Genomic DNA, 12,086 nt, shown 5'->3' on the forward strand with positions numbered 1-12,086 from the left:
AAGGACGAAATTCACCTGCAGGTAGAAATGATAGAACATGAGAGCTTGCATATGACCAAAAACCAAAAGAGAAAGGGGAATAGATGCAAAAGCAGTGACTGCACACATAGAGAGAAAACCTTAGATTTAGAAGGCAATAAAGCTTAGAGTTGAGGGTAAAGTCAATACCACTATATTTTAGTATATAACCTATAAAACTGTAGGTACTTATAATATCATACAAAAATAACAAATAGCACCCAGAGATATAAAGGTAAATAAAATGAGAACGATGGAATATCATTATATACTTGTAAAACTTTAGCAAGGTATTGAGCTCATAATAAAATATAATAAATATTTGACCATCAAATGATGTATTAGCTCATGAATCCTTAAAAAGTGATAAAGCCATTTATTCAGGGCTAAAGCAGCAGAAAAGATAAAGATCTCTGAGAGAAAGCATGCTTTATGCTGTCGCTGGCTTCAACAATACACAGGCTGGGCATGGACACTGGGAGGAACACGTGGGGCCGGGAAAGAGAAGAACAGAAAACAGCCACGGGATTCCCAGGAAGCATGAAGTCGGGTTGAGTTGGAGGCAGCAATGGCTTCCTGGAGAATGAGGATAGAAGCTGATGGTTAGAAAACATACTGAATAAGGGTAAGACTGGGGGTGTTAAAACAACAAAGCACAGTTAAAAGTACAACACACACAAGCTTAATTGCCAGTAATTTTTGGAAGATTAGGTATGTAAGCTGATGTACACTGGTAAATGACATTATAGTATATTCCACTTCATTTCTGTAGACTTTGAAATATATGAATTAATATTTTTTAAAAAAGGAAGTTTATACAGATTGAGAATAAAACAGGCATGGTTTTTAGTTGTTTTGTTAAATAACTAATTTATCTATGCAATGTCTTTCCATCCACAGAGTCAGAAACAGTGGTAAATATAGATTATAATGAATTGGTGGGTGGGACACAGATGTATCAGTGTAATTAATAGCAGCAACAAAAATGTGGAATTAGAGCCTTTTCTAGAGAATATGGAAAATGGGTTAATTTTGGAATTCCAAGAGTTCCTATTTCTCCAATCCTTACTGCTTTATTAGAAGTATTGTAGCTTATGGCAAAAAGACTGGTTTAAAATTGAAAGAATGTTCAACCCTTGGGAATTAAGTATGTTTCAGTACTATGGTGCAGCTCATGTAGGGAAGGACCAAAATGTCTTGAAATTGTATCCAAAACTGATCTTTCAGATAAAAATGTATTTTACAAGGAAAAAGCTATAAATACAGTTATTCTATAATTATTAATGTCATCATTAATATATTTGTGCTTTTTTTCTTGTTTTTTAGGAAACTGTGCTGTCAACTGCAGTTAAAGAGTCATGTACTTAAATTTCATTTGGAAAAGCAAATGCAAAAAACCTGAGCTAATCTGAAATTTTTCTTTAACAATAAGATTAATTTGCTTGCACCAGAACCACATGGAAGGTTTCATTATTGAGCGCTGAAAGAATATCAGCTTAGTAAATCAGGCAAAATGTTGAAGCTTTTGAATATACATGATTAAATAATTCAGGTGACAAACAGAAATATCATAGACTAGTCCAAAATCCAAGGAATCCAGAATCTAACTCAATCTCTATTGGAAGATTATTCATGAATACACATAACACTTTGGGAAAATTAAGTGCATATCATTTTGGAGCAACATGATGATTATATATCATGATTAAAATTTCTGACAGTAAAACTGAGGGTGGCATGGAAACTTATTACAGATAGTTTCTTCAACAGTGTTCTACATTTGAACACTCAAATCTTTCTTCAATAAGGGCATCAAGAGGTTGTAACACACCTAGGGGAGTGAGAACAATTTCACTGCACCCAGAGTGTTCTTTTATGAAATCTTTTGTGTCTTCTCTAGGGGAACTGGTAAAGTTCACATCCTGTCTCCATGTCTTATCTGAATTTCTATGTGCACTTTCTTGTCTTGAAACTATTTGAAATTACATCTCTACTTTGTCAAAAAGCAAAATCAGATGTCAGCGAGGGGTTAAGATTCTATATTTTCTGGAGAGACAAGATAGTATAGGTTGAGCATCCCTAAATCTAAAAATCACAATCCCAAATGTTCCAAACATTCAAAAATTTTTTAGTGCTGACATGACACCACCACAAGTGGAAAATTCTACACCAGACCTCATGTGGCAGGTCGTAGTCAAAACACAGGAGCACAACATGCTGTTTATTCAGCATCCTCATAACATGGACACTTCGTCATCCCTAGAGGGCCCATTTATTGGTCTCTAACTGCTTCTGATACTTTTTCTCACTGAAAAAAATAAAATACAGTGCTACAGTAATCTTTTAAACAAAACACAGCTTCATAGGCGGAGACTGAAGGCCTACCATGGTTTGTTGTTGCTATTATTTAACAGCCAATATAGGTATTTGGTGATGCTGCTGTGCTCCTTAGTTATCCTAAAAACATTTTGTTCATGGTATTAATGTCATGTCATATTATTTACTGTTAGGTACCTCTGTGTGATTAAGTGCAAGAAAATGGTTGCTATAGGTAGCATGTAAATTCAAAGCCAGGAATGATAAGTGATGCTAAACAACCACAGATTGTCTACCTGGGTGGCTGAGATAGTAATGCTTTGGTTTTCTGATGCACATAAACTTTGTTTCATGCACAAAATTATTAAAAATATTATGTAAAATTACCTTCAGGCCGTGTGTATGAGATGTACACAAAACACAAACAAATTTTATGTTTAGTCTTGGGTCCCTTTCCCAAAATATATTATTTATATGCAAATATTCTAAAATCTTAAAAAAATACCAAATCTGAAACACTATGGTTTCAAGCATTTCAGATAAAAGATACTCAACCTGTCATAACTAGTAACTCAAGGTCAGGCCTCCAAATTCCTGCTACTCCCACCTATATATAGGCCTAGAGAATATCTCTCCTGAAGGTTTTTTAACTTGCCATCTGGATTTCTTAGGAAAAAGTTCTATTTTCCAACTTATGATAACGGAGCTCAAGTGGCAATTTTTTCAACAAATTCCAAGTAAATCTTCATTTTTTTATGGTATAGCTATTGAATTTACTCATAAAATAGCAGAATATGTCAAAGGACTGACTCTGCATATCTTACAGCATCGTAAAATGAACCCATTCATTAAAGGCCATTTATATGAATGCAGGATGTAGCTAAAAGAGTCGAAAAGTGTGTCAAAGTGAAGAAGGCTGCTGAAGGTTACTAACACAGCTGAGACAGAAACAGCCTTACCTACCATCTTTGTAAAGAGCAAAACTAATCACAGAGCAGAGACATGCATTGTTAGAAAGTCTAAAAAATTAACAAAGCCTCATCCCAAAGTGATTTGGAAAATATTTTCTTTAAAACATTATTTGGTAGATGAGTTGAAATATAATTTTTTTCATATTGGGTAGACCTTCAGGTTCTTAGACCAGCTGCAGCACACAATGGGACCTCATTAGTTGAACACACCCTTCGGGCTTCCAAAACTATTACTGGCGATATTTGGCACCTGTTCATTCTGAGGGACACAGGACAGGAACCCCAGCTCACAGGTGAGAGCAAACTCCCAACAGGCTACTCAGCTTTCTGGGATCTGTTTTCTCTGGCTCTTCAGCTCATGTGTGAAGAAACCAGACTCACATTGACACAGTGCAAGGACTTCCCCAGCTTAGAAGTGTCATGCCTCACAAGAGCCAACACAGTTTGTAACAATCCCACATATGTCATTTCCAGGGTCTCTGCAAGAGATGCGTCCTGTTGCAAGAGTCACTATAAGCAAGGAAGCCCAAAGCTATAATTAACTAGTAAGTGTTCATCGTTCAAGTGTAATTTGCCAGTCAGGGATCATATTCTCCATGAGAAATACTGCTTGTAGCCTAATGGACAACCCAATTTTTTTCAGGTTGCCGGGAAAGTTAACTGATGGTCAAATTTTTGTACAGAAGGGAGAAACGTGTTTCTTAATTTTTTAACTCAAGTTGACATTTCTCATAGCAAGTTCTGTGAAGCAATTTTTTTCCTTTGTGATATATGCAAGTGCTAAAAATTTCTTGAAAGAAAAAAGTGAATAGAAAAATGAAAGGACATTAGTAAAAAAAGACAGGAGGGAGAAAAGGAGGGAGGGAAAAGAAAGGAAGGGTGATCTAGCACCTCTTGTATTATCCTGGATAGAGCTGGAGCCCAGTCTACTAAGTGAAATATCACAAGAATGGAAAAACATGCACCACATGTACTCACCGTCAAATTGGTATTAACTAATCAACATTTACGTGCACATATAGTAGTAACATTTACTGGGTGTCGGGCAGATGAGGGGGAGAGGATTGCTATATACACACCTAATGGGCGCAGTGCACACCATATGGGAGATGGACACGCTTGAATCTCTGACTCAGGTGGGGCAAAGGCAATATACATAACATAAACATTTGTACCCCCATAATATGCTGAAATAAAAAAAAATTTTAAAGAGAGGGAAAAAAGAGAAAGATACAGTTCATTGACAAACACCTACTAAACTTCATATATTAATGTGAATTTTGAAACCCCTGGAGGAAAATATAGCGTGTAATTTCCACTATACATTAGGTAGTGCCTTGTATGCCACTAATCTCCAGTACACCTCACATTCTTTATTGGTAGGTACAAAGAACACAAGTCCTTCACTTCCCAGAGCCATTTTACTAATAAAAAAGAAAAAAAACTAGTACATAATGCTGCTGCAAATAAAACCTACAGAGTTAAATAGCATTTTTAAATATAAAAGACTTTCTTAATTTTTCTTTAGTTAGTACAGGTCATATAACAGATCTTCAGTCACTTTTGGAATTTTCTTGGCTACAAGGCTGTATCCTGATTTAAATTCTGTGTAGAAAAATGAGTCAACCAGGAGAGCAATGGAACTGCACTAAATCATTTTAGTTTGCATTTTGGCTTTACCACATGGGATTGTACTGAAATAGAATTTAATTCACATTAAATTAGAGTGACAGGTGGGGACCCAGGGCAATTTAAAATTCTATAAAATAGAAAAATCTAAATTATAGTAAATGAACACTTCTGCATGTATCAGAATATACGATGGTGATATTATAATAAATGCAAGCTTGTTAGGCCTAAGTTCCAGAACCAATATCACACTCTCCTCTATAAAACCGGACTGAGGATTTTCTCAATAATTTTATACCTACTGTTCTCTATATAGAGTTTAAAATTTTGAATGTTTGATTTTTTTAAGTCAGATAATCCCATAAGGATATACACATGAGAACATGAATTTGTGAAGAAAATGAATTTCTGTGCATAAATGATGATAGGGAGTTAAAGATATCTTCAACTTCCTCACAAATGCCCTTTTTATTACTTAACTAGGGATCCAATTAACAAATAAACTACACAGAGAAAGACTTCTTGTAGCATATTAAATTGAATGACTGATTCCAGGAAGGTTAGTGCTTTTAGACAAGATCACCGACAGCTCGCTGTGAATAAAAACTCCAGGAAGGGCGGTGCTGGGAAAACACGATACGTTCCTTCTCATCTTCTGGACCAATACGGAAATAGAGTTTATGGCCACATATTTCAAATCTTGATCAGTGGGAAAGCCTGAGTCCTGGCACAAATGTAAACACGGGCCATAAATTAGCCATAAAAAGGGCGCTACACTGTTCAGGATGCAGGGCTCTGTCTAAATTTACAAGCTGTTTGCAGAGCCTCTGAGGCTAATGGATGAATAAAATATTCCAGCCAACTAGTAGAGGAAGTACTATGCCTGATTGAAAAGTACTGTGGCTGACCATTCTGATTAATGAGGGGTAAATTACTGTTAATGCTTGGCATAAATGTCACGGGCTCTATTTCACTAAGCAGCATCCAGGGCGCTATAAGGGCTCCACTGGTTTAAGAGCTACAGATGAAACGATGACTAATTAATCACTGGGAAGTTTTAGAATTGTGTAACGCTTTCTGGTCAAAAGCAGAACAGCCCTTTATGTGCTGCCTAAGGAGGGAGCCATTCTCCCTTTGTCTGACCATGAAGTGGGGTGGGGTTTTATCAGCTTTTCAGATCTGATTTTTTTTTTATTTCAGCATATTATGGGGGTACAAATGTTAAGGTTACGTATATTACCCTCCCCCACCCTCGAGTCAGAGCTTCAAGTGTGTCTATCCCCCAGGCGGTAGGCATCGCACTCATTATGTACACATATACCCGTCCCCTCTTCCCCCACCCACCCACCCAACACTCAATAAATGCTATTCCTATATGTCCAGATCTGATTTTGTTTTGAGTCTGCTTATAATGTGATCATGTTTAAAGAAACCTAAGTCACTCTGAGAAGAGGAAGAATCTGAGTTATGAGTTGTCCTCATTTATTACAAGTTTAGAAGTCATCCTTGACACCCACTGCCAAGGGAGGTAGAATAAATCTGCCGTGATGAAACCTGAGTCATGAACTCAAATGTGGCCAGGATCTCTGAGCAAGTGGATTCAGCATCAATAAAGGAAGCCTATACTATATGCCATGTGATCAGATTCAGGGAGTTGGGCTGAGTGTGGTCAGGTAAAGAGTGGTGGGTGAGAGCTCATTGATTGTTCTTCCCCAGGAGAGCTGGGCTGGTGTAGGAGCGGTCAGAGCTGGCCAGGGCCAGTGCGGAGAGCTAGGCAGGCAGAGGCCTGCCCGACAAGCCCAAATCAGGGCCAGGATCAGCGAAGTCTGAGGCTCCATCCAATACGGACAGATGCATGCTTTGACTAGATGGTGTCATTAATATCCAGCTTATGGAGAATCCTAACAACCCCTAATTGGGGTCTAGGCATGTTCAAGCCTATCTTCAAAGGGCCTCTGGGAACTAGAATAGTGGCCAGCTCAAATTCCTAGAGAAGGTGTCACTGTCCTGTTCATTTCTAAACCAGGATTCCAGGACTCTGTGCCCACTGAGGCCCCACAGTATCAACAGAATGCTCCTGGCAAACAAATATTGCATTTGTGATTAAGATCAGCAGTATGGTGATGCTATATCACCATCATCATCGTCCCTTCTTTTTAAGAGGCATTTCATTTTTCAAAGCATTTTCATACATCTTTAGTTTCTTGCTCAATATTCACAACCAACTTGTAAGATAAGCAGATGGTGATTTCCACATTTTGCAAACGATCTGATACACAGAGAGGTTAAGGCAGTGGTCCCCAACCTTTTGGCACCAGGGACCGGTTTCATGGAAGACAATTTTTCCACAGACAGGGGTGAAGGTGGAGGGGAGGAGGAGGCAGAGCTCAGGCAGTGATGGGTGATGTGAGCAATGGGGAGCTACTGTCTATACAGATGAAACTTCGCTTACTCACCTGCCACTCACCTCCTGCTGTGCAGGCCCTGGTTCCTAATTTCATGGGTGACAATTTTTCCATGGATGGGCTTGGGGCTGGTTGGTGGAGCTCTGTGGCCCCATCCCTAACAGACCACAGACTGATACCCAGAGGTTGGGGACTGTAGAATTGAGGGATTTGATCAAGATCAGGAATTTAGTGTTGGAGTTGCAAATAGAACTCAGACATGCTGATTTTTAGTCCAAGATTGTCTATCCCCACAAACACATCAATAATGAATGAATTAATACATAATTAAAATATCCAGTCATTCCTTTACCCACCCACCATCATACCTGTTTACCTACCCACTCACCCATGTATTCACCCATCCATCCAGTCATCCAGCCATCCTCCCAACCATCTATCTATCTATCCCTCCTACCATCCACCATCAATCTATATTTCTGGATGTATTCCACCAGGCACTGCATGATTCGGCCTCCCACATATATCTCCAGTGTCAATTTATACAATATCTCTCAGTATATAGACCCATCAGTATCTCAGTTGGTAGCTTTCTCTGTTTTCTGAACTACTGTTGTTTTCTATCTATGTACCTACCTGTTTATTAATATCTATCAATCTATGCCTAGCTCTGCCTCTCCCCTTCCCATTTTGGTGAGATTCAGGTGGAAGGGAACCTTCCTCATAGCACATTTGCAGATGTGCATAGGCTGAGGTGTGGCTTCTCTGTGTATCCGCCTGGCATCTGGCCCACTGCCACAGGGGACCCAACACACTCTGCAGTGTGAGCCACTTCACTGGTCTTTTTCCCCCTGTGGTTATGGGAGAGAGCAAGGACTCTGTCTTCTGTATCCCTTTATTCCCTATCCCTAAGCATAGTGTCTCGCTCATGGTAGGACTCCAAAGTTTGAATTCAGTAAGTAATTAATTTAGTAATAGTAAATAGGTACTTAATTTATGCTCTGAAACAGGCTAAATATATCATGATAATGGCTAAAAGCATGGACATTAGAACCAGATAGTTACCCCTTTATTGGGCCCATTTCTTTCTCTTTGACCTTCAGAAAAAGGAAATAACTGCTCAAAACATTGCTTTCTTAGATACAAAGTAGGTATGTAATATTATCTTACAGGGTGCTGGTGAATTGAAATGAATTTAAAACACTTACAATGGTTTCTGCTACATAGTAAACACTCAAAAAAGGTGCTGTGATGATTAAGCTTCATCTTTTTCATTTTGTGGGTTAAACTTTTCAAATTTTTCCTTATTCATTTCTCTTTTATTTTAAAATTTGTTTTAGAAATAAAAGTACTACATCTTAATTTATGTAGCTCTAAAACCATTTTATTTTGTTAGTATTAAATAAATATAGCACAACAGGTCATGGAAGACAAGGAGAGGCAGAGCCATGCCTTCAGGCTGTTGCCAGTCAGTAAGAGAATCCTAAGACAGGTGCACAGAGAGCTGTTTTCTTTAAAGGGACATATAGGAATTAGAACAAAAGTACACTAGGAGTTCAAAGTCAAAAAGGACAGGGGCATGTGGACTAAGAATGTCTCCTTAAAGGAGGAAGTTGAGCAGCACTTGAAAAGAAGAATGGGACAGCCATAGATGCTGAGTAGGAGGAGGAGAATGTTCCAGGGAAATGCTGCATGAAGAACTAGGGCCTGAAGACAAACTCTATGAAATCTCTTACTTTAGTGTAATGTATCCTAGTCTGGCCAAAGCAGAGGAACTGGGCCGGCGGGAACTTACTAAAGACAAAAATCAATAAAGACCATGTTGGGTCGTGATGCACTTTAATTTCAGGATAGAATCCCCTGTAACTGGTACAAAGTGACTAAAGGCTTTTGGTTGGGAGTGTGACCAGATGATCATCAGAAGGTCAGTGATTATGCACTCATTGCCTACTGTGGGCTAGATAACCTAGCAAGGGGCATACCATTGATGGAGACAAAACCAATAGCATTGAGGATTTACCTTCTAGTGAGAGGGTGCTGGGGGGAAATAAAATAAATCAATAAGATAATTCCAGGCAAGGATTGGTGTTATCAATAAAATAAAACCAGGAAGGGTGATAGCGAAAGAGGCTGCATTTATTTGCTGGGCTTCCAAGGAGGGTCTCTCTGGAGATCAGACCTTTGAGCTGGGTCCTGAGAGAGAAGAAGGACCCAGGGGACCTGGGTTCAGGCAGGCGAGGGGTGTAGGGGTCCCAGCCGAAGGAAGAGCAGCTGCAAAGGTTGCTGTAGAGGAACAAGATCAGTGTGTTCAAGGGAAAGGGAAAGCACAGATAGGCAGTGGAGAGAAAACAGAGGCTGCCACACCTTTTAGGATCCCTTTGCAATGGTCCAAGGGAGAAGCAGGAATGACCAGTGAAAGCCACAGCAGAAAAAAGAGAAAATGGAAGAAGAGTGTATTTCTTCTCTTCTCATATTTCCAAGACCCCACATGAAAGCTATGAGGGGTGGAGGAAAGAGAATAGACATTAAAAGGGAGGGATATTCAGTGTATTTTGATTCCTATCATGAATTTGATGCCAAATTAAGAAGTACTGTGTCAGTTTCTATATCATTTCTCCTACAAATAATTTATAAAACTTTCAGTAATTTTATATAATTTGAGATTGGATCATTCCACCAAGCTATTACAAACACACCAGTGAGGCAATATAATGACTTTGGTTTCTGGAACTCTGTTCACTCCCTCCTTTCCTCTCTCCCTCCTATCTCTTTAGAGACAGGCACATTTTCAACCACCTGCATTGGAAGCTTCTGCCAAGTAATTCAGCCAGTATTTATCCATAGTCTCTAGAAAAATACTCTTGCTCTCTGATCAGGTGAATGTGCTATTCCTTGAAATTTGTCCTGGAATCCTTCCAAGTTGATGATCTGAAATTACAGTGTATGCCGAGGTGGAAATAAAAATGGAACTAGTGTTGCTAGAAAGCTTGTCCTTTGTATTCATACTTTGCCTTGGAGAGAGGCTATTCTTTCCCATGTTTATCTTATTTGTTTCCGTTCAGTTTGTAAACCTAATAAATATACACTCATTCAGCTCTCTGATGTGCTTATTAAGCCCGGTTTTTCCCATTGCTATACCTGAGAGCTCTAGCTATTTACTCTTGTTTTAGAAGTTTGTAAGACCAGAGCCTTGGTAGCCAGAGAGACAGAACTGTATAACGTTGTATCTGGAAGAGATCTTAGGTATGAGTCTTCATCCATCCACTAATTTTACAAACAAGAAAAGTGAAACCCAAAGATGTGAGTGATTTGCAGAATGTGAGGTGGTGATTTGCACTGTGATTTGCACTGTGAGGTGGTGGCAGGACAAAGTCTACGTCATCACAGACTTCAAATGCAATGATTTTTCTCCTGGAGGCTGGATATCCAACAGCCAGTCTGGCTGGGTCAGGATGGCACAGGAGACAGAAGGAACAAGGTAGCAGCAGTCTGTGCACACCCTAAGAAAGAGGCTTCACTTTGGGGACCCTTGGCCAAACAGCAGTTATGTGGGAGGCTAGAAAGAAAGCTTCATAGGTGAGAAGAGTATCTCACTTTGCAAAACATATAGTTCCTCATACTAGTCTGTTACTCACACACTTGTCTGCTTATTAGCTGGCTATGCATTTTTCCTTTACTGCTCTGTGGTGTGCTGGGGGCAGAGGCCTGCAGATCATGAAACCACAGGGGAAAGAAACCTGACTTGTTTTTAAAGTCCAAATTTTATTCAGTGGCAAATAATTCAAATCATTACAACTACAACAAATATAGGGTATATTAGTAAAAATTATATTATATTGAACTAAATAACTAAATTTTAAGATGAAAGATTAGACTTCAAAGTAATTTCTGACTTAAAAAGGACTTTTTGTTACTATTTTTTTTATATTTCAGGATATTATGAGGGTAAAAACATTTTGGTTACATGTTATGACTTTGCCACACCCAAATCATGATTTGAGATGTACCCTTCCCCCCTACAACGCCCACCGCATCTATTAGTTGTGAGTTTACCCATCCCCAACCCCCCAACCCCGAAAGAATATTACTACTGTGAGAGCACCTTAATGAGTTACATTTTTAATACTCCCAAAGGGTATGAATTTCTTCTAAAGAATGCCTACGGGTTTGAAAGCAGAAGAGCATTCAGAAGGAGAATGTTAAATTTTTAGAAGTTGATAAATTAGTTAATTAATTTAAAAAACAGCAGCTGGTAAGAAATATTCTAAACAAATAACATTCTAAATCATATTTCATAATATGCCATTTTGATCTCCAAATTGCAAAACAGTATACATTCAAGAACTCATGAATTTTGTAAATTGTATAGCTGAAAAATAGCTTTTTGCATTTGCTTCAAAATATCCTCTAGAGACGTGTCAATTCTGACATTTTATAACAGCCTAGAGGGAGAACTTCCAGCCTCAAGTCTAACAGCAAATCTGTCAGCCCACCATCAGCCCCGTGACCAAGAAATGTCACATGTATGCAGGAGGTCCTTGAGGAGTCAAAGGAAGGAGAAATGTGATTTTTTTCAGTTATGGGTCCTCTTTTCTTCCACTTCTAAGACACATTTATTTCTGCAGAGAATAAGCAGCTACATTTTGAGAGAGATTTTTTGATTCAAGTTAAGTGATTGTGTATTCCATCCACCCATATCATTCCAAAATGATATTAAATAACTACTTTGTACCAGGCACTGGGCTAG

The 12,086-nt window shown here is 38.7% G+C and overlaps 1 long non-coding RNA gene across 1 annotated transcript in view; it reads right to left on the reverse strand.

The window, feature by feature from the left end:
- Window positions 1-379: 379 nt before the first annotated feature.
- Window positions 380-12,086, reverse strand: part of LOC109730620 (uncharacterized) — a 32,807-nt gene continuing 21,100 nt past the window's right edge. The window contains exon 3 of the long non-coding RNA XR_012918509.1: window positions 380-594. This is a non-coding gene — a long non-coding RNA (uncharacterized LOC109730620). The remainder of the gene's footprint in view (window positions 595-12,086) is intronic.

The sequence above is a fragment of the Microcebus murinus genome, chromosome 3, assembly GCF_040939455.1.
Source record: "Microcebus murinus isolate Inina chromosome 3, M.murinus_Inina_mat1.0, whole genome shotgun sequence".
Taxonomy (NCBI): Eukaryota; Metazoa; Chordata; class Mammalia; order Primates; family Cheirogaleidae; genus Microcebus; species Microcebus murinus.